This window comes from Myotis davidii, unplaced genomic scaffold (genome assembly GCF_000327345.1).
Source record: "Myotis davidii unplaced genomic scaffold, ASM32734v1 scaffold32, whole genome shotgun sequence".
Lineage (NCBI taxonomy): Eukaryota > Metazoa > Chordata > Mammalia > Chiroptera > Vespertilionidae > Myotis > Myotis davidii.
Window position 1 is genome coordinate 332,577 of NW_006286587.1, and position 4,692 is coordinate 337,268.

The window sequence follows — 4,692 nt, forward strand, 5'->3', positions numbered from 1 at the left end:
TTTCTGCACAAACTCCCATCAGTCCGTGGTTGAAGGCTGCCGGGAAGGGTGTGGTCATTGCTCCAGCGCTTCCAGGATGCCAGGCCAACAGCAACAGGAAGTCCTTGGGCAAGGAAAGGCAGGTGCCGCTGTTGGAAGTCACTCAGGTGGTAAGGGCAGGAGGACACGGGTGAGGCCCCAAAAGTGGCTGCTCCACCGCAGTTTCCTTCTCTCTAGAAGGAGGAAGACAATCCCTGCCTCACAGGGCTGCGACCGTGCTTCTGAGCTGCAAACTCCAAGGGTTATTCTTCATGACGCGGAGGCACTGAATTGTTGGGAAAACTAAAGAAGATCGTATAGAGAGGGCATGTGACATATAGTCAGTTCTCAATATGAGTCCATTCTCTTCTCACACTGTGACACAGGTATTACAGAAAAGGAACAAAGGCCCAGGGGGTGCGTGTCTCTTTCTCGCTGTGCACATAAGAACCAGGACTGTCTGACTCCAGAGCCCTTGCTCTTAACCTCTGCATGGCACGGAGCTGCCGGGACCTGATTCCTAACATGTTGCCCAATTGTGCTTATTTCAGACCTCAGGTTCCAGACACCTCCATCAGCATTTGCCCTGGTCAGACGCGGCCCAGATTAGCTTCTGGAGAAGCTGCAGCCAGGAACTGGCATGTCTTCTGTTGTGTCTCTTCTTCATTGGTGTCCCACCAGGATCAGCTCAGGTGGGTGAAAGTTTCTTTCTACCTGCCTCAGGCTTTGGCCTCTTCTGCCCACATACACCCCAGAGGCATAATATAGCTTCACCTTTTGAGGGCCTCCTCAAGGGAATTAATTTTGGGCCCAGGCATCTAGGCTTGCAGAGACGAGCGACATGGCTCAGCTCTTTGTTCTGTCAAACTGGCTCATCTGAGCACAGACAAAATGGACATTCTGTCCACATTCCATCTTTCTGCTTGGAAGGCCCAAGCTGCATCTGCTGACCTTCCCTCAATGGGTTATTCATCTAATGGGAGCAGATTGAGCATGTGCTGCGGGTGCTAGCAGAGCAGAGCACCCAGGAATGACAGCGGTTGCATGCAAAGCAATGTAATGAACAGGAAGTGTGGTTCCTGCATTCTGGGTTTGTTTCTGACATCAGGGGTTGGCTCCATTCCACTCCTTTGTGCATGTTTTATAGACTGCATGCCGGAGGCTGGCAAACCCACGTCTACAGATTGGGTCCTTGAGTCACCTCTCTTCCCAAAATGGAAGCACTGTTTGGAAGCTGGAAGTGAAGTGGAGAATGTATTTCCAGTCTGTACTGGCAATAATTCTTTATTTCTTGCAGCAATGATAGCAGAAGTCCAGGGACTGCTGCCTAGCTTTGTTTTGCGGAGGGGACGGCTATGGGACATCTGTTTTGTTGTCATCAATCAAGGCAGCTGCAGTGTGGCCTTGGAACCAACAGTGGGAGCGCAGTTTCCCTGTCCGTGCATCTCAGCTGAGGCAGCCTGGTCCTGGAGCCAGCAATTGGGGCAGCGACTTCCTCAGTCTTCATCTTCTGGATCACAACAGGTTTAGACGCTCCTTGGTTGGCCAATCCCGGTGATACATCTGAGAGACATTCCTGGAAGTTCTACCTAGAACCTGCTCCTCCCTCACGCTCAGCAATCTTGCAAACATCTCATGCCCTGTATTACATCTCTCTCAGCTTTACCTGGTCTGGGTGGTGTCTGTTACCTGCAACAGAACCTGAGGATACAGGCTGCTTACATTGACCAGAACCCATGCTACGTTTTTTTTTTTACATTTAATCCTCACATTGGCCTTCTAAGTTCAGTCTTGTCAAGAACTTGGTGGCATGCAACAGAACCGACCTTGACTAATTTAAGCAGAGAAAGAACTTGATGGGAAGATAGTAGTTAACCCAATGAGTCGCTGGGAGGGGGAAGCCTGGAGAACTAGGCTTGGAAACGCTGCAACCAAAATCATAGCCTAAACTGGGCCACAGAACTAGTCTGATGAGAACACTGCTTCCATGGGGTGCTGGACCCTGTGGCTTACACCACTGTCCCAACAGAACTGGTCCCAGGACACTATTGCAGGCCTGGCACACAATACTGCTCCCCAGAAATAGAGAACTACTGCAGTCCACCCACCCTCATAATAAGTTCTCCACCCCCTCAGCCCCCTTCTATGCCTCCAGCAGCCTGGAGGACATATTCCCCAGGATCCCTTGCCAACAGGTTTCTAGGTTGGATCTGCAAAAGATCTGGGAGGTGGAAGAGAGACAAAAGGCACAATTTTCTCCTCTGCGCTGGTGGACAGACACATGGGTTTTACCAGATGACCACAAAGGGTTCTGTAGCAAATGTTAGCCATTTTCCCACAAATCACTTACCTTGGAGTGACAGGCAATTTTAGAGCTACAGGCAATGGGCTCTACACCAACAGGGGCTCTGGGAAACACAAGCATTGCCTCACTTAATCCTCACAGCAACCCTATGAGAAGAGGCTATTCATAATCCCATTTTACAGGTAAGTGAGTAGGGTTCATAGAGGTTAAATAAGTGCCTAGGTCCGTGGTCGGCAAACCGCGGCTCACAAGCCACATGCGGCTCTTTGGCCCCTTGAGTGTGGCTCTTCCACAAAATACCACATGCGGGCGCGCACGTACGGTGTGATTGAAACTTCGTGGCCCATGCGCAGAAGTTGGTATTTTGTGGAAGAGCCACATTCAAGGGGCCAAAGAGCCCCATGTGGCTCGCGAGCCGCAGTTTGCCGACCACTGGCCTAGGTCACAAATCCGTGTGACCTTAGAGCTCATGCCCAACTTCTCTTAATCCTGACATCCTGCCCTGTTCGCCTCTATCCTTTGTTGGCAAAGCACACAAGACAGGGTTGCAGGGGAGGAGAGAGACTGCAGGAAGGGTGGAGAGTTGCCTGGAGCCACGGGGTGCTCAAGCCCAAACTATCCTTGGAATGCTGGAATGCTTTTTCGGAAACTCCTTCTGACCCTGCAGCACATTCTTCTAACGAACCTTCTTGATTGGAAAAGTTCTGTGCTTTGAGGATGAAATTCAATGTGTGGGAACGGCCAAAGGTCCCTGGGTGCCACAGCTGCAGAGTATGGAAGACCAAGCTAAGGGACGCCATCAGAGATGGTGGCCCAGATATGGCTCTCACAGAGACTGGCCCAAAAAGACAGCGACACTGTCAGGGTCACGGCAGCTTTCATGGAGGAACCCAGAGGATAAGTGGCCCAAAGTCACTTGCTGGCTGTGCAACCTTGGCAAGTGGCTGCACCTCTCAGACTCAGTCTTCTCAGCAAGCCTCTGGCCGAGAGGCAGAAAATGAGAGTGGTTAGGACGGTCAGCTTTCAAATCAGGCAACTGAGTCCTTGGGCCTGCCACGTCCTGCATAGTTTGGGGTAAAGTCTCCAATTTCTTTGTGTCTGTTTCCACACCTCCAAAATGAAGGGAAGAGTTCCTACGAAACTGGGTTATGGGGACAATTACTAGTAAATGAACTGGCACAGGGAAAGGATTTTGAACGTCGCTAAGCATATAGCAGGCACTCAGTAAACATTAGCTGTTGATTTTCTTACCTGAGAGGGAAGGATGAGAATTAAAGGAGACAGTATGTATGAAAGGTGTCACATTTAATTTGGTCTAGAGGATCAGCTGAGAAAATGGTGTTATTCTGGCTATCTAATACTGAATAACAAACCATTCCAAAACGCAGTGGCGTTAAATAACAGCAATCAATTACTTTGCTCACAAATCTGCAATTTAGGGCTTAGCAGGGTTTGCTCATCTCTGTTCTGTGCGGCATCAGCGTGGGAGGTTAGAACGGAGCTGGAGGATTCACTTCCAAGATGGCTCACTGCCCTGGGTAGCAAGTTGATGCGAGCTAACGGCCAAGAGTTCCGCTGGGGCTCTAGGCCAGGGGCCTCCATTATCTCTATGCCCCCACCAAGAAGTAGATCTTCAAAGCGGGAAAGAGGAACCCCTCCAAACTGGACACGTCCTCCTTATTGTCTGGGTCAAGTGCCTACTCCACATCCCCAGCTCCCACCTTTGGAGCTGGGCAGGGAGCCCAGAGTTGTATCCAGGGGCCGAAAGTCAGGTGGTGAAGCACACAGGCTGTGGGACCTGGTGGGCAGCCTGCCTAAGTTCCCTCAGCCTTAGGCATCTCATCTAGAGAATGGGCACGATAAGCCCTACATCATGAAGTCATTCTGAGGATTAACTGAGGTCGCACGTAAGTACGGTGGAAGCAAATTAACAAGCAATCAGGTTCTCTTTAAAAAAAAATATTTTTATTGATTTTTAAAGAGAGAGGAAGGGGGAGGGAGAGAGGGAAATTATTTTTCTCTTTATTTTATTTTTTTTACAATATACTAAAAAGTCTATTATCAGATTGTAGATACAAAATAATTAGTCGTTTACATGCAATAAACATCAATATTTCAAGAAAAATGATGTTAAATATAACATTACATGCAATAAGCATTAATATTTCAAGGAAACTATGTTAAAAATAATAATGTTACATGCAATAAACATTAATATTTCACGAAAAATGATTTTAAATATAATATTACATGTAATAAACATTAATATTTCAGGAAAAGATTTTAAATATATTAATATTACCAAAACTGTACTAATAGATAATATCACAAAAGTTGTAAGAAATAGTAAAAATCTGCAAATAACATGA